General features: G+C 48.5%; 1 long non-coding RNA gene across 1 annotated transcript; it reads right to left on the bottom strand.

Annotated features, from left to right (window-relative positions):
* Positions 1 to 279: 279 nt before the first annotated feature.
* LOC116659557 lies at positions 280 to 23,293 on the bottom strand. Its single transcript, XR_004314919.1, has 3 exons — positions 23,130 to 23,293; positions 15,423 to 16,058; positions 280 to 4,132 (listed from the first exon to the last, which is right to left on the bottom strand). It is a non-coding gene; the product is annotated as an uncharacterized LOC116659557 (long non-coding RNA).
* Position 23,294: the final 1 nt, after the last annotated feature.

Below are 23,294 nucleotides of genomic sequence, written 5' to 3'. Positions count from 1 at the left end.
GATAAAGAAGATATAAATAGATCGACAGACAGACAGCAGATTGATATGCAATGAAACATCACATGGCCCTTCAGCCCTAAAAAAAATGAAATCTTGCCATTTGCAACAACATGAATGGGCCTAGAGGGTATTATGCTAAGTGAGGTAAGCTGGACAGAGAAAGAGAAATACAGTATGCCTTCATTTATATGTGGAATCTAAAAAATAAAAGAAATGAACAAACGTAACAAAACAGAAACAGACTGATAGCTACAGAGAACAAAAGGTGGTTGCCAGAGGGGAGGGGGACAGGGGGATGAAAAGAAAACAAAACCAAAAAGTGATAACTAAGTGAGGTGATGAATGCCAGTTAGCTTGATTGTAGCGATCACAATGTGTATTTATTTGAAACCATCACATTGTACACCTTAAATGCATATAATTTTTGCCAGTTATGCCTCAATAAAGCTGAAAAAAGAAAAAATGTTATCTTTCACCTGGATTAAGCTCCTCTCCCAGTTAAGACCATACTTGGCTAGGGACGTGCAGTGGGTGAGGGCAGGCGTGGACGACCAGTTTTCCCTCCTCCGTCTCCCCATCTGGTTCTCCCCTACTGCCCCGTCCTGCCTCTAGCTTCTCCAGGGTTGGCTCAAGGAGAGAGGAGGACGAGGGGAAGAGAACAGTTCTTACTAGATCTGTACGATTGCCATCTGGCTTTGGTGTCCTCTGCGGTGTCCTTTGTGTGACGTTCAAATGCTAGTTTTCTTCTCATAAATCTCTTCTGTGAGTTTGCCAGGATACCCCCAGCTGCAGTTTGCTGTCCTAGATGGTGCTTCCTCCAGGTGGCCACTTATGACTCCCTGCTGGCTCCTGGGTCCACCGCAGGAAGAACTTCTGCTGGGCTGTCCCGCTCCTCTGGGATGGCCTTGGGCAGAGTCCTGTTCAAGAGCGGGCACACAGCTCCCACCCGAGGAGTTCCTGGCCAACCCATGAGACCTGCGTTCCTTTTCCTCTGCAAGTTCAACTGGCTTCCCTTCTTCCTCCACCTTCAGGAGAGGCTTTAACCACAGTATCTCCCCTCCAGATTCTTCTAAAACATCAGCCTATCACCTTCTAACAGATTCTCTGCCCCACTGCCTGCTACCTCTGCCTGGGAAACAGCTTCCAAATAAGGGTCCACTAATCTTACTCGATCTTCTCCCAGCCTTTCTTCTATATCCTAGAAGGGGGTAGCAGTTGCTTTTGAAGATTCTAATCTCTTAGTAGGTACAGCACTGTTAACATGGCCCTTGTGGTTATCAACATCAAGAAATTTCTCACCAGCGTGAATGAAAAGTATCGGCAGCTGTGTCAGTAAACAAAGGATGCTGTGGCCATCAAGTCATCAGCCACTACCTCCACCCCCGACAGTGAGCAGAGGGAACTCAGGATGCAGACAAGCAGGCAGCCCGGCCTCTGCAGCCACCCCCAGCGGTGCCCCCTGAGGGGACTTGGGATGTAGCAGAACAGGACACCGCCCTAGAGAGCTAGATGCATATCAAAGGAATGATTTCAATGAATCCAGACCTTTGCACCTTCTCAGACATAAAAAAGCGCTAAATCCCTTAACTTGAGATATCTAGTTTTCTTTAACAGTAATCTTTTGATGTTCCAACTACCTGGTCTTTGTTGCAAAAACTCACTTATCCTGGCTTCTACCTTGCTGCTTTGGAACAGCCTCGTAGAGTGATCCGAGATGCTATGTCCTGGGCTGCGTCCTAACACAATCTGCCGAATAAAATATAACTTTCAACTTTTAGGTTGAGCATTTTATTTCAGTCCATCCTGTTATGCACTCATTTAAGAATCTTCTGCACGACGTATTTTTCAAGTTGAAGGTTCAGGGCTTGGAACCAACCCCACATTCAAGGGTCCTGTTGAACTAGCTCAGGTCAAATGGCCCCTTTCGTGTGTGCTCAGCCTTCTTTTCTGGGCTGAGCAGGGACCTGGCTTTTCTCTCCCTTTTACTGTTCCGCTCCCAGTTCCCGGCCTGCCTGACACACAAGGAGAAGGGGAGAGGATGCTGAACGCTGGCAGTGTGCGGTTCCTTTGCTGGGTCAGTTTCCCCTCCTGACAACTCAAGGACGTTGCTCCTGTAACAGCATCTGATGAGTCTTGGCGCCTTAGCTTCTCATGACCGCTTCCATCCTGAACCTTGGGGTGTTCAGACCATGAACCTGGTTGGGTTACCAGCTGCGCAGTCTGATTATGTGGTAACCTTGGTATCTGCCTCTGGTGCTCAGCTTTGAACCTCAATGCTGCCTCAGAGGACTCATGCTAGTGCTAGGGCTCATGCTAGTAACTGGAATACAGCAGTTACTTTCTACTGAGTGTGTGCCGAGAACTACTTTAGGCCCTTTAACGTGCATTAGCCCATTTGTTTCTCCCAATAACTTTGAAAGACTACTGAGATTCAGAGAGGGTAAGGAACCTGCCCAAGCTCACACAGCACAGCTAGTTCATTAACAGAGTTGAGAATAACACTCAATTTTGCCTATTTTCAGAGGGCATATTCTTTTCTTTGCACCACATTTGGGACCTTTTGCTCAGCAAGGGCTTGGAGAGGATGCTGAGTTCTGGGTATTTTTGTGGACTGGACAATTTTCTTGGGGCAGGCTCCTGGTTTGCTCCCTCCTTCCCTCTGGGGCACCAATGGTCGCATTTGAACCACTTCCCTGCTCAGTATGCACAAGTCAGCTCCTATCAACGCCTCTGCATAAGTACAAATTCAACTTGTCCACCCCTCACTAAGTAAGCCAGGTTACACTCCAAGGAGAAAACGGTACTGATGTATTCGGAATTAACCAAATTGACTGATATCGCATCTAAAATTATTCAAAATACATCAACTTAGTTCATATAAAAGAGATATGGCTGCTTAAAAATATTGGAGAGCCTGGGGCTGGAGTTTTGCTCAAACTGGCAGTGGTGAGTTGGGAAGGACAAGACGTAGAATGCAGATTTCCTATGAAAAACAGAGGGGCAAAGTGACTGCTGAAAATCCTTGGGAGCAGCGGGTTGCCATGGTAACACAGGAAAACCAATCTGAATTAGGGGGAAGTTACCATAGGCTGGACTCCACTAGAGGGAGAGGAGATCTTGGGGGGGGGGGGGGAAGAAAGGAGAAGGAAAGCGGTGGGCTGAAAGGGAGAGGGAGGGAGGTGGTCCCAGAGGGAGGAATAAAGAAAGGGGAGGGGCTGGAGATCACCTCTCTCCAGGTTTTTCTCTTCTTCTTTTTAAAAATCTTCTGTAACTAAAAGTAGAAAAGACTGGTATTGGCCTGGCAGGTGAGGTCGTTCCCCAGGTCTTGGATGCAGGAACTCCCTCACTCAGCCAGCAGTGACTACTGCCAGGCACTGGGACAGGAGCGCCAGTGAGCCTCCCAGATTCTCCCTGAGTCACCTGCAGCCTGGAGCTGGGCTGCTGTCAGCTGAGTGTTGGCTGACAGTTCTGGAAGTCTCTCATTCAGAAGCTGCCTGAAGGGAACAGGTCAGGCTCTCTTACTTGCTTTGAGCTTTAGGAAAGATAAACCAAACAAGAAGTAAAGCGTTGTGTCAGAAGGATTTCCAATCCTCTAAGAGTGAAAACAGCAGGAGGCCAGTTACCACCCAAGTAAGTGCTTGGCTGCGAGGACACTGAAGCTCTGGAACAGGGGGGAAGAAGGGAGACCAGTCTCCCTAGGGCTATCAACAGGCCGGGTCTAAAGTGGTGTGAGCTTTATGAAAGATGAGAACAAAAACACCGAGGTCAAGCTCCAGGTCTGTTCCTCCTTAGCTATGTGACCTTGGGCAAGTTACTTAACTTCTTAGTGCTTCCAATTTCTCATCTGTGAAAGAGAAATATCAGTGGTTCCTATCTAATGAGGTCACTGAGAAACAATAGGGTTTAAAACTGTGAGCACTTAACGAAAAAGCACTCAGTGCCCAATAATCCACGGTGGGGTATATTACCACGATAGTCCACCTGGGAGCCACGATCAGGCCCTTGGCCGTCAGGCAGGATGTCACTGAGCCTTCGGAGAATCCAGGCAGTCTTTTGTCCTTGACCGCAGTCCGAGGTGTTGACGGTGGAGCACATGGCACCCAGGACCCAGCTACACAGAGTTGCATTACATCTGAAGGAATTAGATGATCATACTATTAAGGACGATTCATTTTCACTTGTTTTCTTAAGACAAGTTCAATTTGGTTCAGAAAATATAAACTTAAAGACTTGGAAAATTGTCTATAAACTCCCACGAGTGGGAGAGGTAAACCAATAACACAGTCAATTTGTCCGAGAAAATGAGCACTAGGACAGGAGCCTCTAACTAACCTCTCATCTGGCTGAACTCGAGCCAGGAGGCAGTCAGATGTGTCCTGATGCTCCTCTCCCCTCCAGACCTAGAGCCCCTTGAAGACCAGGACCAGACTGTTCCTCTCTTTACTCCTGGTCCCCAGCACACCACCAGGCACATGGTGGGTGTTCAGTCAACATTCAATAAATGGATGAAGGAATGATAAAATGTGAGATCTCACCCCCCCCCCCCAGGCTGCATCTCTCTTCCCAAGAGTAACCCTTTCCTGCCACTCCACCAGTTAAATCCAGCGTCTGTTGGCCAAGTTTGTGCACAGCTTTACAGTCCTGTGAGAGAAGGGAATTTCATGATAGAAACTCCAAGGAGTTAAGGTAGGTTACCGTGAACTCTGATATCATCCGGTTGGCTTAGTCCATGTTTCAAGCATGAAACAGCTTTCCCAGTTACTCTCAGATCTCCATTCCTCTCTGAAGGCTAGGCCTGGCCTCCTTCAAACTCCAGCTTTCATCATTCTTTACTGGCATTTTTATCGTCAAAAACAAACTTTTACTGAGGACCAGCTATCATCTGCAAGACTGGATTCCGAGGATTCAGGTAAGGTGGGTCATACCTCAACATCTGATGGAGCTTAGAATCTTGTGTTCATTAGCTTTTGCTGCATAACAAACCATCCCAAAATATACTGGCATATAAAAACAAACATCTTTTGTTTGTTGACAATTCCTTGGGTTGGCTGGGATGGCTTTTCTGTCCGGGACAGCTTAACTGGTGTTGGATGAGTTAGGATGGCTTCTCTCAAACACTTGGCAGCTGGCAAGCTGTTTGGTTTAGGACAGCTCGTCTTTGGTTGGTCAGCTGGGATGATCCATCTCTGCTCCTTGTGTTTTCTCATCCTTCTCTGGCTAACCCAGGCTCCTTATAGGGTCTCAGGATTTTCTAACATTCCACTGGCCAGAACAAGTCAGATTTAGGATCAAACTCAGATTTGAAAGAGTCAAGATATAGACTCTGCCTCTTGAAGGCAGAAGTGGCCAAGGAAAGTCATGCTGCAGAGGGACACACATCTAGGCAGGGGACAAATTATTGTGGTTGTTTTGCAAACAATCCACCACTGGTCCTATTGGGATAACAAGGGTGATACATAAAAACATACATAAGAATATGAAATAGCACAGGATACCTGCCAGGGAAGCTACAAAGAAGAAGTCAGACCTGAGTTGAGAAGGAGAGATGGGACTGAGACTGGATGGAGGCAGGGGAATAGTCCAGCTGGAGGGAGTGGCACGGATGTGGAAATGCATCTGACGGGTTCAGGAGGCAATGAAAGTGCGGCTGTGGCCACAGCAGAGAGCTCACTTAGGGGAAAAGGAGGGCTAAGGACACCAATGGAGTCGAGGCAGGGTCTCAAAACCGGCCAGAGTCTTGATGCAATGCATTTGGGCTTAACTCTCTAGGCAGTAGGGAGCAGGGCAGGGTTTTGATCCGCGGCCAAATGGCAGTTTACTCCGGAAATGGTATGCAGACTGGAAAGGGAGTCCTCCGAATCTGCCGTAAGATATGGATACACATTGGGCCACATGATCAAGCACGAGAGGGACTTTTCAGTGGTGAGCAGAGGGTGGCTCTTTGTTATTGGGTTTGCTTTGTTGTTGTTATTGTTGTTGACTCTGTGTGTACCGTGGTGACCCCATCATCGAAATGAAAACAATACTATACTTACAATCTAGGGTTGGTTTAAGGATTGAATTTGTGAATTACGTGACGTGCTTGGTTTTTGGTAATACAGAATAGGAGAGATTTTTAAAAGGGAGTTGCAAAGGGAACTTGAAAAGCTTGTGATAGACAAGGGGCTACTCCCTTCAGAAGATCCCAGGGCCCCCGCAACTGCACAAGTGAGACTCAGCCTCCCCCCGCCTCCCCTAGATCAGCTTTCAGCTCTCTTCTGGGTGGAGGGACAGGCCAGGGGTGCAGTTCGGGGGGAGAACTAGGGGAGTGGAAATGACCTAAACAATCTCACAGAACACCAACATCAGAAAAGGCCACCCGGAGACCACGACAAAGTGAGACAAAACAGGGACACTTCATAACTTTGTCCAAGAACAGGGAAAAACAAAGTCACTGTGCCACCCCCAGAATTCCAAACACTCCCTCTCTTGGCTAATATGAGTGACTGCTGCTTCTTTACCAATTCCAGATTTATCCCTGCTCTAGACACCCCTCCCCAGAGGTAAGACACTTGTTGAGATAATCATAGAATCGTCTCACTTTCTGTCCTCACTTTTTTTGTGCGCAAGCCAGGATAAACCCCCGCTTTCTTGGATTCTCCTCCATCACCCCAAAGCCCAAAATCTATAATAGGTTCTTTCTCTCTTTTTTTTTTTAATTGAAATATAGTTGATTTACAATGTTGTGTTAGTTTCAGGTATACAGAAAAGTGATTCGGTTATATATACTTATTTATTTATATATATATGTAAAAATTCTTCAGATTCTTTTCCATTATGGATTATTACAAGATATTGAATATAGTTCCCTATAATAGGTTCTTCCCAACATCCTCTTACAGAGACACTCCACGGTTCCCCATGGTGTACATTCTCCCTCAAAGTAATGCAGGCCAACCACACGTGTGTTCCTGGTGGCCTCTGGCTGAAGGGCACTGACATCCTTTTCCTCATTATCAGTATTTTCAACCTCAACTGCACTTTTTTGGATAGACTGGGTGCATTAGTTACAGTTCTCCAGAGAAACAGCACCAATAGGATATGTATACACACACACACACACACACACACACACACACACACACACATATATAAATATAAAAACAAAAGTTTATCTTAAATAGGTAGATAGATGATAGATAGATACGTAGTAGAAATTTTCTATAAGGAATTAGCTCATGTAATTCAAGACACTAAGTCCCACGATCTACACTCTGCAAACTGGAGACCCAGAGGAGCTGATGGTGTAAGTTCTAATCCAAAAGCCAGCAGGCTCAAGATCCAAGAAGAGCCTGTGTTTTAGTTTGAGCCCAAAGGCTCAAGGCAATCAGGCAGGATGTGTTTTTCCCCTTAGTCACCAGAGGTTCAGCCTTTTTGTTCTACTCAGGTCTTCAACTGATTGGATGCCCACCCTGACTCAGAGGAGAGCCCCCTGCTTCATTCAGTCTGCTGATTCACATGTGAATCTCATCCAAAAGCACCCCCACAGACACACTCAGAACAATGTTTGACCAAATATCTGGGCATCCCATGGCCCAGTCAAGTCGACACATAAAATTAACCATCACGCTGGGTTTTTAATGTTGGCTAAAGACCTAAAGAAAGGCCTGGATTCAGCTGGCATGCTGAAGGTATAGACCACTGAACAAGTAGATGTTAAAAATAGGAAAAATCCTCTGTGGCCACTGCAGCCACATGTCTGTTGCCTTTGCCCCGGGGCACTGTGTTCCTAGGTTTGAAAGTCTGTCAGAGAGGAAGTTTTGTACAAGGTGCAGCGAGAGGTGGAAAGTTGGGTTGGTTTTGAGCACTGCCTGCTTAGCTAGATAGACATCAGGCCTTGAAGGCAGAGGGAGTCTCCGAGGCCAGGAACCTCTGGGTGCCTTTCTTAGGGGCCCTCTGCATGGTTCACACAATGGAAGGAGACTAAAGAAAGTCACCTGGGAAATCCCCCAGGTGTCCCCACGTTCAGGGCACTTCATGAACGTGTGGCTCCTATGCTCAGCCCCTCTGGGTTAGAACCTGGCAACTGAGGGCTGCTATTTTCTTTTCTTGCAGTTAAATTACCTTAATAAATTTGAAAGTAGAACTGTCAACCCCTCCTCCCCCCAAACCTTGATACCTTGTTTGTGGGTCCCATCCTTGCTAGAGGCAGGGGAGGAAGATGGAGAGAAGTGCTAAGGGTTGGGTGGAGCCAGGAAGTGGTCGGTGGTCACGGACAGTGGAGGAGGCTTGGCTCCGGGAAGTTCTAGAGGAGAAATGTGTGGGTTGCTCTGACTTGCCAGGAATTCCATCACAATTTTCCACATTCCCTCGTCCCCGCCTTGTTATACCTGCTTTATGCCCAGCACAAGGCTTCAAGATGCAGGAAACAAGAGCAGTCAAGCATTTGTGGAGAATTTTAAAGTACCTGGATTTAAGCTAGTCAACCTACAATTACCCAGTCAATTTTAGTGTACTTTTTTTCCCATTTGGCTGCTTTACCACATTGTAACAGTATTGTTTTCTACTAATTTGGCTGCACATGAATCATACGTTTGTTTTAGCACAGTTTTTATGTGAAACTGAATTCTGAGAGCCAACTAACCAACCTGCATGTCTCCTTTTGGAACACAATTTGTTTGTAAGCATGTTTAAAATTAGTAGACTACTGTATTGCAAAATTCCAAAGAGAGTTTCAAAGCAAGAATGCCCTAAATATATCCTTCGGAGAACTATAGAGGTAATGGGTCTCCATAGGGGCCTCAGGAATTGGCAATGATGGCGACGGGAAATTCTGGGAAACTGTGCAGTTTTCAGAGTTTCTTTTTCATATGAGACCAAGGAATCGTATTTGATTCCATGCCACCTGGTGAGGTCGCTGGAACCAGCTTTTGGTGTCTATTTTGACAGTCTGGAAAACCGAGGCCCTGGATAGAGATTCCTTGGCTGGTCCACAGGCCGAGGGTGCATGTGAGTTGAAGGAGCCATCGGATCCCTGTCCCTTAAGGATTTGCAGAAGCCAAGGACGCCTCCTTGCTCCAGCAGCCCTCTTTATCACTCTGGTCTCTGGTTTGTTTTTTGTTTGTTTGTTTTATTTGTTTGTTTTTCTTTTGACTGCTGTATCTGGACTGAGGTTTTTTGAGAGTGATCTCTACACATTTTTTCCTTCCTATATTTTCCTTCTCCCTGCTTCTCTCCTGAGCTGGGGTTGGCCCTCCCCTGTCCTCATTCCCCTGCGGAAGGATGCAGCAGGCAGGTGAGCAGAGTAACCTCTAAGTCAGACTGAGTCTGTCTTCCGAAAGCCTGTGCTCTCTGGTCAGACCCAGATGGTCTAGAGTAAACACAGAATGAGAAGGATTTTCCCCAGAGTCAACAGGGCCTCCTGGGGCTGGAGGAAGCTGATCTATTTAGTAGCTGACCTTGCTAGGACACAGACAGGAAACGGCTTTACTTTACCAGCTTAAAGAAACACATGTAAACACGTTTAGTTGAATTTCCATTCCTGACTCCTTGACATCCCAGGCTTACTTTCACTTGGAGGGTGGTAAACGTCCAGGGCCACTTAAGTTAAAATGTCAGCACCCTATCCCCATCTAATCCTAAATCTCTCCCCTCCTTGCTGCTCAGGGCCGACCTCACAGCATCACAGGGAGAAAGGGGAGTGTGTGGTCTCTTGGCTCTCCCTCCTTCACCTCTCAGTCTGCTCCAGAGCAAGGAAAGGCCACCTCCCTCTCTGGTCACTGACAACTCCTCTCTTTCAATGAACTCTCCCATTTGAATGTTCGTCCTTCCCTTCCATCTGGACGTGGGGCTGAAGGGCTGGGCCAGTTTACCCCTCTAGTCGGTTCTGCGGGGATGCCCTTGAGGATGTGAGTGTGTAGAACGGAAGGCGGCTGAGCCTAAGTGCTCTGCTTTCCAGGGAGCACTACTGGGATCCTGGGGTTGGGGGATTCTGGCAGAGGCCAGTGGTTTGCTCCAGAGGCCTGATGGCAGTGCTCCTGTGCATGGGGCCACGAACCCAGGGCAAGAAGGGGTCAGAATGCAGGGGGGCCTCCAAAGACTGCCACCCGACGGAGCTGCTGGAACCTTCAACTTCCTCCTTCATCCGGTTACTGTCTGAACTGCCTGACTCATAGTGAATAATGCACACACAGTAACACCTGCCGTGATGCTGTCAGGGGAAGGGGGCTCCCCCAAATTCAGTGTTGTAAGACACAGGGTCAAGTTATGAGGAAATAACCTGTGAAGCCAACTGACCACTGTTGAACCTGGCTCAGACTTCTGCAGGTACAGTCCTGGTTGGAGGAGGGCCTGGCAGAGGTGGCGGGGCTGGGGGTGGTGAGCAGGGTGGCCTGGGAGGGGCAGAGAGCTCAGCTCCACATAGCGGTTTCTGTGGGATCACCATAATGGGCTGTGACAGTGGGAGGCACGGAGCCATGCCAATGCCTCTGTGTATGGGACACAAGATCTCCCTTCCTGCTCGTTCCCGGAACTGTGAAGCCACCCTGTGAAAGGAGAGAGAAAGAGGTCTTTCCAGAGACCTTTCTCCCTCCATGAGACCCAACAGACGGGGCGTCTAGTCTGTGAGAGGTGTGTCATGACGTGGGCAGGAAGCGAGTCACCCCGGTACCATGGGGCGGTCCTAGGTTCATAACTTGGTCAGCTCGGTCGGGTGAGGTAACCTGCGGGAAGGCCCATGCGAGTTATTAGTGGTGTCTCCTTCCAAGTGAGGGGCTGTCTGCTTGCCTTGGTGGCCTGCAGGGACGTCACGGAATTGGGGACCCCAAAGCATAGCAGTTTGGGGACAGGTGAAGGAGAGAGACCCAGCAGCCCCATCACAGGACTGAGCTGCAGATGGATGGGGCTCTGCACGCTGGGCACAGGGCCTGGCATGCAGGATGTCCTCAGGACACAGAGCACCCGGGACTTTGCAGGCGCGGTTCTCAGGCTAAATCCTAGCTCCCCCTAAACTTCACCAACCAGCTGAGCAAAGTGCAATGGAGTTGTTTACACGGGTGGCATAAAATCACAACGTGACTTCCCCCTACATGGAGAAGCTGGGAAGAGTTTAAGAGTGCCATGATTCCAAATTTCACGTGTGATCGAAAGCACGTTTCAAAACAACTTCTATAGCATTTACTCCTGGCCTAGTAATTTTGCAGTCTAAGTCATTAATCAGTCCCAGCACAGGATCTGCAGCAATAGAACACTGAGTTACGGTCATTACAGGATGGCTGGTTAAAGAGAGAATACGTTGAGATGCAACTGTCTTGAGTGAAATCAAAGGGTTTCTCATCCAGGCTCCCATCTGAGTCGGGCACTCTCCTTTGTCAGGAGGTTACGTCTAGGCGTCTACCCGAACGTGGTGTGACACTGTCAACCTGCCATTCCCTCTGAATGAGGACTTCAAACACTTCTCACAGTCTATCGTCAGGAAACCAATAGCACCCTTGAGTGGGGGAAATTCCTGGAGGGTTCACTGAAGGAAGAGTTTAGAGGGGTGTGGCTGGGTGTCAGGAAACCAGAAGGTGGGGTGCAGCTCAGGGGCTGTTATGGAAGGAGAAAGCCTCACGGAGAAGGCTTCCTGGAGAGGACCTGGGTCCTCCGGTTGGGAGCTGGGACTCCGCCCAGAGGGAGCAAGGGGGACCAGCATCCTGACAGCACTCTCCCCGCCCTCTCCTGCTGGGGCTCCCCGTGGGCCAGGGAGCCCTGGGTCTGCCCTGGATCCCAGTCAGCCCCTGGGGCAGGGAGCAGGAGGAAGAAGAGCAGAAGACAGACCTGGAAGATCGTCTGTCAGAGGAAGGTGTGTTTTCCAATTTTAGATACACTTATTTGGGATGTGAAATATAGAGGGGGTAACACCTAAAGAAAAACTGAAAAACAGCCTGTGTGGATGGTAAGCTGAACAGTTGCAAAGATGCAGCACTGGATTTTTAACGCTGAAGTGTTATTTTATCTCAAGATAAATTTCTATCTAACGGGAACAAAAATATAATCATGTAAGATTCACATGAACATAACATCAGTTAACCAGCACTGTGATCTGGGCACCCACTGGAGCTGGGGCTGTGTGAGAGCTGAGTGGCTCTGACTCTCAGGATCAGGGGGTTCAAGGCACTTGCTGTGTACTAGTTTCAGGTTAACAGTTGGTCTCCAGGGATTAGATAAGAAGGGGTAACTACGCAGGCACCTGGTTGTGCAAGATTTCTCCAGCGGTTGTGCTGGATTTCTCTGGGGCAAGAGGTAAAAATGTGGTGCCTACCCCAGTGCCCTCACCAGCGCTGGGCTCCGAGGCTAAAAATGTTTCTGAGAGTCACTGTCCTTTTCGACTCCTGATTGCCAGGACCTGGTGTGACCTAACGCAGAGCCAGCCCAAGTTCCAAAAACAGTAAAAGAATTAGGAAGGCAACAAAGAAAGGCAGGAAAAGGGAAGAGAAAACAAACAGCCAGGAGACGCAGGCCAAGACAGAGCCACGAGCAGACAGAAAGAGACACTGGAGATTATACACACGGAGAAACAAGGATCAGAAGAATGGGGAACTGGAAAACAGCTAGATGATATTTAAAGACTTCCTGGGTTTTGGTGGCAAACGTGTTTATTTTAACAATTGCTAACAGCTTGGGTTGGGTCCATGAGAATCAATGCTCAGTGCCTTTGGAAATACTGACAAACTCTCCAATGATGGAAATGACTGTCAACCTCACTATTTATTTTTGAAATGAAGGCATATTTTATTAATGAGTTTTATTAATGAGTTCTAAAGATTTTTACAAATAGAATGTGATGAAACAAATAAAAATGTGGTTTTAGAAACGTACGTTTGAGCAATTGATTCTGCTTGGGGGCGGGAGTGGATAGTATTTACTTGAAGATATATCTGAAATAGACCCTGGTGGGTTGCCAGGCCAAGGGCACAGCATGAGGCCTGAGGCATGGAACAGCTTGGGGCCAAGGAGTGAGCGGTGAGGCCACACTCAGAGGAAGCAGGACCATGCCAGGGCTGGTTAGACGGGCCTTGTCAAACGTGAGCATGAGAACTGCGCTCTCCACCTCATGGTAGAGTGTAATGAAATGGAGGCCAACATGCTTCAGATATTAGGAGATTCTAACTTCTGTCATATATGCTTTTAGAGTTTTCATTTAAAAAAAAATAAGGTCATTTTGCCAATAGGAAAACCCAGTAATGTTTTAGGAGATACACAGACGTGACATAGATAACACGTGCAGTCATTTATGAGAGAAAGTTGTACATGAAAAGATGTTCCCCCTCATGTTTGTTTCTAGAACCATCCCTGAATGAGCAGACATTGTGAAGGTAGACATTCTTCTGCCATATGCTAGGCATTAAATCAGTCAACCTTACATCAGGTGTGTGTGGCAATATCATACCAGCAATTTATAATCTAGTTAGAGAGAAACGTGTAGAAGAATCAACGAGAAAATAACACAAGGCAGAACTTAGCAAAGGGCTTAATTGTGCAGTTCGGCTGTCAGGGTGACAGCAGTTCAGACACAGGCTCGGGTGGTGTTGACGGATTCTTAGGGAAGTCAAGAAAGATGCCAGCTGGGCCTGGAAGGATGGAAAGAATTTGAACAGTGCAAGAGAGAGAATGTGCCCCTTGAGGGGTGGGGGCAGCGCGGCCACAGGTGCAGAGGAAGGAGTGCAAACTGACAGCGCTGAGGGTCCTGAGTGAGGCGGGTGGGGGGTCAGGGTCTGGAAGAGTTAGTACTAATTCTTAGAAGCCATTGTTTTCTGAAATGTTTGCGTCAAATGAAAAAGCAGCTCTTCATGAATTTAGCCCCACAAGGTACTGCTAGAGCATCGTTCAGGCTTCGTTCTTCCTGGGAGCCGGCAGGGATGGTACACAATGACCCCGTCTGCAGCTGGTAAGGATGCTGGCATTCACAGCAGCAGTCGGGATTGCTCGTTGTTGACATTTCCTGGCTTACGTTTTTTTTTTTTAAATCGCAACCAAGGAGACTCAAAATAGCCCTTCACTGGTGAATTCAACAAAACATTTATGGAATAAATAATACACAAAGTCTTCCAGAAAACTGAGGAGGAGGGAATACCTCTAAATCCAATGTGAGAGGCTGGTATTACCCTAATACCAAAACGAGGTGAAGACGCCACAAGAAAAACTACAGGCCAATCATAACATAGATGCAAAAATTCTTAACAAAATTGTATCAAATCAAATCCCACATTATACTAAAAGGATAATACATCCTAACCAAGTAGGACTTAACCCAGGAATTCAGGATGGGTCTAATGTTCAAAAAGTACTTAGTCTAATTCTTCATATTAACAGATTAAAAAGAAAACTATATGATGACCTTAACAGATGTGGAACAAGCATCCGACAAAACCCTACTTCCTCTTCTGATTAAAAACTCTCAGCAAATAGAAGGCGACTTCCTCAACTGAGAAACGGCACCTATGAGAAGCCCACAGCTAACATCAGACTTAAGGATCAAAGATGAATGCTTCCCTCTGTGATCAGGAAAAAGACAGGACGTCTGCTCTCATCCCCTCTGTTCAACATTGCCCTGGCGATTCTGGCTGGTGCAATAAGCAAAAAAGAAGGATCAGAGCTTTGAGTGGCTCAGGCCTGATGCTGGGAGAGGGGCCAGGTCCTCCAGGAATGCCTCTGATGTCCTCCAGCACATTACCAGACATCCGATAAGTTGCTGACTCAAACCAGCTTGGTCACTATGTAGCTGTGAGACCCTCCCCTCCCCAACCCTTGAACACTATTTCATTTTATTTTTAATTCTCTTGAAATTTCTGTTTCTTAAGTGATGGGATTGGCATAATAGCAACCCACTGCCAATTTGTCGGGAAGACTAAATGCAATAAGTGTATGTGTACACTGCAAAGGCTCATTCCAGCATCTGGTTTTGCTACACTCGTGCTGAGTGGCGAGCAGAGCGATGCGACCTGCTGAGCACGCAGGCAGGTAGGTGTGAGGTGCGGGACTGGAGGAGAAGGTGTGGAGGAGGAGGGGCTCAAGACGGGGCTAGAGGTGCGGGCTGGCACCTGCTGACCTGTAGCGGGACCAAGCCCAGAGAGAAGCAGGCTCTGCGGGCCCCAGCTGGGTGCTGGGGCGGGGTAGGGGAGGGCTGCAAAGGTGGGGCAGGGCGGCTGGTGGGAAGAAGGGATGGGGACTCAGGAGCCCTGGATCAGATCTGTCAGCCAGTCTCCTCCTTACTGCTCAGCAATCTTCGCTGACCTTGAGGAGCTCTCCCCACCCCTAGGCTCCTCCTAGTTCAGAGGAAAGTGATCTGACGAAAACAACCCACAGTGGGACACCAGGGGTGGTGACTCAACGCTTGACCTCTTTTGGGAGTCTCTGCTTTTTAAAAGAGCCCCAGGACGAAGGCAGTGCCCAAAGTGACTCACCCGGAGTGTGGTGAGGGCTGGAGCGCACGCCCATGAGATATTTTCGGTCATATTCTTCCGGACCGAGTGCCCTCCTCTCAGACTGAGTTGACTGACTGCTTGCCCTGCAGGGGGGGCTGGAGGGAGGGCCCTCAGGAGAGGATGAGGCAACTTTGTCAGAGGAGGCACCATGAGGGGGGAGGTGATGCCAGGGAGAGGAAGGGCAGATGTGGTTGTTTCATGGTCCGTAAGTGGCCCGGCGAGGAGGACTCAGCGATGTAAAAGCCAGCGGGTCTGGCCAGCCACAGGGGAGTGACCAGGAGGGCTGGGGGCTAAGGAGGGAGACACACTGAGTTCACGGAACGTGTGCATCACGGCGGGCGGGAGGAAGCGGATTTCCATTCCTCTCAGAGTGAGTAGTACCTGCTCGGGTCTTTGTATGGAGACAGTCCTTTCATTGTGGAATCACGAACCATCGTGCCCCAGGTCTGGGAACACACACTCACCCTGCCCACAGTGGGAGCTGCGGGGCCTTGATCCGTCCACTCCTTGGCCCGGCCAGTCCTGCATACCTTGAGTGGTTTGGAGAAGCTGGGTCACTTCTGAACATGAACCGGTTGTGGGGTGGCTCCAAGATGTGGCTCCTGGGAGCTTTAACTGGAGAAAACAATGAGGCACAAGAGTGTTTGGATCCTCTTTAGTTGTGATTTAAAAAACAACCCCCCCCAAAAAAAACCCAGGAAGGATGACAACCAAAATTGCTTCAGCTCTTGTCATCAGTACCCATGGCCCTAGTGGTCCAATATCTGAACTCCTTCCTGAGCCTGGGGCTCCCTTCCCTCTACAGAAGCTGAAAATAACAGATTCTCATTCTCTGAGTTCCTCTTGTGACTTGGGCCCAAGCACAGCCACGGGCTGCCTCCACCCCCAGGCCCCACCCAGACTCTGGGCGTAGAGGTGGTGGCGTGTGTGGCCAAGCGGTCTGGTGACTTGCCCGCAGTGGCCCAAGCACTGTCTCGCCTGCAGCTCTTTTTGGCCTCAGATCTTTCCCTTCATGCAAATGCTTCACTTCCCAGCGGCCCCTCCTAAGCCCTTCAGCCGTCAGCGTCCTTGCTGCAGTCCAAGCTCTGCTCCTGAGGCAGCACACCCATGGCCCGCGTGGACACGTCTGCTGTTCAGCGTCCACCCAGAGCTGGTCCTGGGCCCGGCACAGGGAGACACCGGATGAACCAAGCACTTCTCATGAGAATCACCAAATGATTCTCCTCAGAGTCTTAGAGATGAAAGTGGTCTTCGAGATCAGCTCTGCTTCAGGTATGAGGACCTCACGGTCCAGAAGGATTTTATGCTTCACTGGAGGTCTCCCTTTCGTGTGCTTTCTGCCACACTCTGCTGCTTCTCCTCTTACTAGGGGCATTTATTTGGCAAACACACTTATTCGTGATAAAGATTAATGAAACATTCCTTGACCATCTTATTTGCTGCTGGTGGGAAGGTGATTGGTACAATCTCTTATAGCTGTTGGCACAGCCTATCATCCAGCAATTCCATTCTTGGTATTGCCCGACAGAAATGTGTACATGAATGCACCAGAAGATACTTACAATGCACAGCTTCTTAATTCAACAGCATCCCAAAACCCTGGAAATCACCCAAATGTCCAGCAGAAGAACGGATACATTGTGGTGGGATCTCATAAGGGAAAACTATACAGTGATGAAAATGGAACACTGCTACATGACTCAGAGATGAATCTCACCAAAAAGAGAGACCCAAAAGAAATATGGTGTGCAGAACTTCATTTATAAAGACTTCCTTCAGAGGGCATAGGGGAGTAGAGGAGATTGGCAACGGGCATAAACCACAGGCTTTCAAGACACTGACGATGTTTTATTTCTTGACCTGGATTAGCAAGTATTTACTTTGTAAAGATTCATCTGACTGTACACTTGTGATTTGTCTACTTTTTATATGTGAGTTATACTTTAATACAAACTTTTATTTTTAAAATGTCTATAAACTCAGGTAAATAAGACTGGTAACTTACTTTGGAGATAAGGAAATTGAAGCCCAAAAGAGTTACAATACCTTAAAAAAAAAAATCTTGATCTTCCAAATTAAATCTCCTAAAGTCCATACACTGAAGCGCGTGTCCCTGGTCTCTGAATGCTCACCCTCTCCACCCCAGGGCCTCATTCAGGCAACTGTGATGATTTTAGACACACTTCTAACACCTCTGGGGATCTGTCACTTCAGTCCATAAGCATATTAAGAAAAGAAAATCTGCGAAGTATATGAATGTGCTAGGAGAGATGTCTAAAGCCAACTCTTTAATGGCAAAAATGAAAATCAGAAGGCAAGAACTCCAAGTGCATGTTGGTGCAGGGCCATTTAGGATAGAGGAAAACACTCTACACAGCAGCTAGCACTCATGTAATGTTCCTTGTCTTAGAGCAGAGTACAGATGCTCAGATGTTCAATCCACACTGATGATTTCCAATCCTTCCAAAAGGTTCAGATCCTTAGTGCAAGTAGATGGGGAACCAAATAGATCATCTCAGAAATTGCTCCCCAACAGGGACAGAGAGTTGCTATAAGTGAACACAAGCTAAGGCAAGAGGCCAGAAGCCACTGGGCACACAAGTCCCAGGATGGGCTCAAGGAGCCACGGCAGGAGCTCGGGGAGGGTTGGGTAGGGCCCTCCAAGAGCTAGGAGAGAAGTGAGATGAAGGCCAGGGCAGCTGGACCCGGTCAGAACCCACTCAACACTCAAGTGCCCCAGGAAGAGTTAGCAGAAAAGATAATGAGATCAGTCATAGGGCATCATAAGTAGTTTGAGACTTTACAAAATGAATAGTTCTCTAAAAAATGGTCAGCGCAATCTCGCATTCCATTTCCTGCTCTTCCAAAGGCAGGGGTTGCCTCATCAGGAAGCCAGGCCTCCGTGGACAAGGTAGGGTGGGGGTTTCTGTGCCCCACGGGGCTCTGGGCCTCTCCAGTGCCCCACCAAGGAGGAAGCTGGCTGACACTACCCCTTTACCCAGAATGGGTCTCCTGCCCTTGGCTGGCCAGCCCCTCTTCTGGCCCTGCCCCGTTCCCAGGGCTGCGCATGCTGTGGGAGCCAGACTGGTCGGTTCACCTGCCTTGGGGCAGGAGCAGCAATGTCTTGTGAGGACGTGAAATGACGGGCACCTGGGAGGAGGCCTCAGCTTCTCAGCGTCTTTTGAGGATTTCTTTGCAAGCTCAGGAAATGAGTATCTCTGAGCCTCCATCTCCTCACTGTTTTATCCCACAGCCAACTGTCCCCAAAGCTTTCTGACTGACCTTCTCCTGTATTATCTCAAAGTGCAAGCACAGCTGACAGAAACCAACATCACGTGTGAACAAAACAAACAAAGGTCAACAACGTAGCAGCAAAATTAGGAACCATGATACGGGAGGGGGGTTGGAAATCAAAGAAGGCTGACAATTTAAGAAGGCAGGTGTTGTCACAGCCTGGGGATTAGCAAATTTGAGGTCTGCAGAGAGCAAAATAGGGAGGAATCTAAGATGACAGAATTATAGTAATTACAATATTCTTTCCCTATGATATGCACAAAGAGTAAGTGTTAAAAATAATCATTCATTTTAAGTAATGGGTGGGGCCTCTGTTAAGAGTGGAGGGAGGACCAGTGCTCAGAGGCAGTTCCCTGGGGTGAAAAATAAGGAGGAGCATGATCCTGGCTCTCAGAATGAAAGGGAAGTACCCCACTATTTGGGAAGACCTTTGTCAGCATTTCAGGGCCATATGTGCAATGTTAAATTAGTGTTTATGTAACAGGCGTGGGTTTAAGAAGTAATTCCAGTAAGCAAAAGGGACCTTAAAACTATTTTCTCTCATTCAGATTTTGCAAAGCAAGAATCACTGTTGAGGTCAAAACTTAGAGAGGAGACTGCAGGAGCCTGGGACCCAGAGGGGCAACGCCCCTGGAGGGGTTGCCTTCACAGGGAGTCGATGTAAAATGTGCAGCCTGGAGCTAAGCTGTGCGCAGCCTGCCACGTGGATGCGGCAGCCATGGTGGGCCCACGGCACCGCCAGTTTCTTTGAGAGCTTCTTTTTAAGCCCTTTCTCATGATACTGTTTTCCAAACTTTCCTATGACCCGTCCCAGTCCTCTGGCCCCACCCTCCACCCTGCACAAGAGGGCCATCTCCTGGTTGTGCCCTTCTGCACCCAGCAAGGAGTCTGGAGGCTGGGACATGTGCCCACCCAGGTCCTCACCTTCCTGCCTTCCCTCCTCTTAAACATGTCCTGGGTACTGGGACCCCAGAATCTCCTGCCCAGATGGCCCCATGCATGCCTCCAGGGCCTCTGTGGGCCTCATCCCTGAGGTCTACGTGTACAGCCGCAGGCCCAGGTGTGGCCAGGTGAAGGCTGCTGGGGAGGGCTGGGGAGAAGACAGGCAAGTTGGATGCGTGGGATGGGGTTTCACCCGCGTGCACACTGTCACCTCATGACGCCCAGTGAGTAAGGGGTGAAAGGGAGGGGCAAGGCGCTGGCACAGCTGTCCCCGGGCCAGGCTGTCCCCGGGCCAGGCTGTCCCCAGGCTACCACCCCTACAGCAGAACTCCACGGAATCTGAGGACCCTAAATCCGGCTTTGGCCTTCTCAGTTATGAAGGTATGTTTGCTGAGGCAGAAGGTAGGACATACTCTATTTTATGGTTTATTAGGTTGATTTGTGCATTTAAATATCCAGACACATGGTAAGTAGGCTTCCATTTATATTCTTGCCCCGGACCCTGCAAATGTTAGGGTCAAGCCTATTTTCAGTCACTCTCTCTTTTCTGCCTTTAAATATTTCCATGCATCTGTCAGGTGAAAAATAAGCAACTGTGGGAACAGAGACCCCTCCCCACCCTCCACTGACCTGTGTTCTCTCCTTCTAGACAACGATTAACAGTTTAAGTAACGAGGCAGTCAGCAGAGCACCAATGAGGGCCTGCAAGGCTCTGAAAATCGTGACAAAATAAAACCTGTCTCTGCCCAAGTGAGCCTACAATCCAAACACTGTAGTTTGTCCTGTGATGGAGGAAACAGGCCACCAGGCGTACCTCCTTGAGGGACGTCTCACTTGGTTTTAAGGGAGGAACGGAGATCAGAGAAGGTTCCTGAGAAGTGATATCCAAAGAACAAGTCCAGACAGGACCATGACCATCTCTGGGCTCCCTCTGTCAGCTTCTGGTTACGGTGGGGCTATTCTGGCTCGCGCAGCCCCACAGTTCAGGACACGCACTGCAGGCTCTGCTCCTCTCTCAGGGGCTGGGAGCTGGGGATCCTGAGGGTCTTGACTGCAACTTCAATGTTTCTCCGCATCACCAAGGAGTCCCATGCCAACTGGAGTAGCCACTGTTTATACAGTGAGCAACAACCATCACACTTCACACAAGTTACCAAGAGAAGAGGGGTGACGTGTCTTCCAGCTGATGGCATGATCCCAATATGCACTGTGTTTCCTGAGATTTTTGACACGATAGATACTTTACAGCTCAGACGATGTGGGGTTGTTTGACAAGCACGTTACATCTGACTCTTGAACAACACGGGGGTTGTGGGGCCCACCCCGTGCAACTGAAAATCTTCATATAACTTTACAGTCAGCCCTCTGGATATACGGTTCCGCATTCATAGATTCAACCACCCGGGGACTGTACAGTACCATACAGATGTATTTATCAAAAAAAAATCCTTGAATAAGTGGACCTACACCATGCAAATTTGTGTTGTTCAAGGTCAACTGTATTTATTCTTAATCATTATGTCTTAACTGGGATCAAGACTCTAGCTAAAGCTGCTTAATTGGCAGCCACAGTGAGGGCATCAGCATTCGCTTTCACCACAGGAAGTGTGGCACTTGGTGAGGGACACAGGAGCAGGAGGTACCAGCGAGGAGGCTGGGGAGGAAGTACAGAGAGAGGCCCCGTACTGCCACAGACACGCCCTGCAAGTTCTTAGGAACAACCGGGGAAGGGACTTAGGGAAGGCTTAGGCCCTGCCTCCACACAGAAGCTAGCAGAACACAGGTTATCAGTGCTCACTTATCTCTAGCAGTAGGCATGGGAGCATGTAAGCTACCCCTGCAACCGAGTGCGTGGGGCCCCCGCATGGGCTCAAGCTGTGTGGTGATGGCTGCCAAGGTGGCCATGGAACAGGTTTCTCCCCAGCCCAGAACTTCTGCTCCCTTGAGTGGACATCCTCCCGCATGCCTCTCACTTTCCTTGTTGCTAATCATCTGTTGGTGTTCTGCCACTCAACCCTTGATGACCCTGGCAACTGCCCACAGAGAGTCTGTCCAGAGGAGAAGAAATGTAATGTTCCCCTTTCCCTGCTAGACTGGGGGCTTCCTGAGAGCAGGGACTATTCTGTTTTGTTTGCTCTTCTCTCCATCCTCAGGGCTTGGCATATTACAACCTCTCACTAGCTACTGGATGACTAAGACTGATGAGAACACGGAACAAGGGGTTTTAACCAAACCAGACTGATGGGGAAGGCTAAATATAATAGCATGTCAGCCAAGACAGGAAGGGTGGGTGGAAAAAAAATGAGACCAGAGGGTGGTGTGGGGAGAAAAGCAGCTCCCAGGCAGAAGCCTGTGCAGCATGAGTGAAGGCCCCGAGGGAGGAGGGAACACAGACGGTTGGGGGAACTGACAAAAGTGAAAACTGGTCTGGAGTGCAGACAGCTGGGTGACAGGCAAGGTTGGAGAGATGGACAGCTCCCTGAAGGCCTTTACATCCATCTTACGGACATTTGACTTCATTCTAGGGACCATGGGAAACCCATGAAGGGTTTCAAGTAGATGATCTAAATGTGCACATCTGTATTGTTGAAGAGGTCATGTAGAATTGCATGTGGGAACTGGGCTGGAGGGACCAAAGATGGAAGCAGGGAGATAAAAAAGCAATGGAGGGGTCCTAGAGAGGGATGGGGGTGGCTGGAGTGGGGTTACAGTGCACAGGTGGACAGAAGGGAGGAGACCAGAATGACTCCCAGGTTTCCGGTTTGAATAACTGGTGGATAATGGTGGCATTTATTGAGATGGAAAGCCCTGAAGGAAGAGTGTTCTTTTAGAAGAGGAGGGAGGATGATGACCTTTGAGTCATTCTGCAGTCTATTTCCTTCATATACCCTGATTCATAAGCACCACTTTCCTCTATCAGAACACAGCAGCTTCAACCAGTTACTGCAAGGGTTCATCCAGTTTTTAAAATTACTTCATTTAAAAAATACTTATAATGTACCAACATCTTACAAGGTACTTGTGACCTGGGAAAGAAGGTGAGCAAAACACATCTGGCCTTTCCCCTACAGAGCCTACTTTCTAGCAGAAGCCAAAAAAGAAATTACACAACCAATTACATCATGCAGATCCTGTAATCTGCGTCATAAAGGTTTGAAGAAGTATGGAGTAGTATGTGGCAAGTAACAAGGCGGAGGGGTGTTCCACTGAAGTTCATAAACGGGTTTTACCACATCTGTGAACTGCTGGTATCTGTATGTAAGATTTTGTCTATGCCTGTACACTTGCAGGGGCTTACATGCTCGAAGAGGTCTGTGACCCCTAAAAAGTTAAGAACCCCTCAAGTCCATCTGGGCACCACTGAAACACAAACTTCTGAACAAGAAGGCTGCGACCAAGAGGAAAGCTCGAGGCCTGGTGGTCTGTCTAATCCACAGAGAACGACCTTACCTTTACACTTACAGACAGGAAAAGTGATCAGTCTTCTGACTAACGTGAGAAGAGACAACATGGTGATTAATTTTTTAAAAACTTAGTTATTTAAGAAAGATCGCGAGATGTTCTGGTCCTCAATCTCGGGACTTCCAGGCACGTGCCCGGGTTCGGGCTCGGCTG

The sequence above is a fragment of the Camelus ferus genome, chromosome 24, assembly GCF_009834535.1.
Source record: "Camelus ferus isolate YT-003-E chromosome 24, BCGSAC_Cfer_1.0, whole genome shotgun sequence".
Taxonomy (NCBI): domain Eukaryota; kingdom Metazoa; phylum Chordata; class Mammalia; order Artiodactyla; family Camelidae; genus Camelus; species Camelus ferus.
This window is presented reverse-complemented; position numbering and strand designations above follow the sequence as displayed.